The sequence below is a fragment of the Crocuta crocuta genome, unplaced genomic scaffold (assembly GCF_008692635.1).
Source record: "Crocuta crocuta isolate KB4526 unplaced genomic scaffold, BGI_CrCroc_1.0 scaffold10283, whole genome shotgun sequence".
In the NCBI taxonomy this organism is placed as follows: Eukaryota; Metazoa; Chordata; class Mammalia; order Carnivora; family Hyaenidae; genus Crocuta; species Crocuta crocuta.
This window is the reverse complement of record NW_027530335.1, coordinates 1-322: the sequence shown is the minus strand read 5'-3', so window position 1 is coordinate 322 and position 322 is coordinate 1.

The following is a 322-nucleotide window of genomic DNA, read 5'->3' as shown; positions in this document are numbered from 1 at the left end:
TTTTTTAAGTGTATTTATTTATTTATTTTGAGAGAGAGAGAGAGAGCAAGCAGGGATGGGGCAGAGAGAGCGGGAGAGAGAGAGAATCCCAGGCAGGCTCTGTGCCATCAGTGCACAGAGCCCAACGTGGTACTCAAACTCACAAACCGTGAGATCATGACCTAAGCGGAGATCAAGAGCCAGATGCTTAACCGACTGAGCCACCCAGGTGTCCCCTTTTATTTTTATTTTTCTTTTTTTCTTTTTTTGTTCCCCTGTTTTTTCTTTTCTTTTTTTTTTTTTCCTTTTTTTTTTCCAGGCAGTTCCCATGCTTTCGGCACAG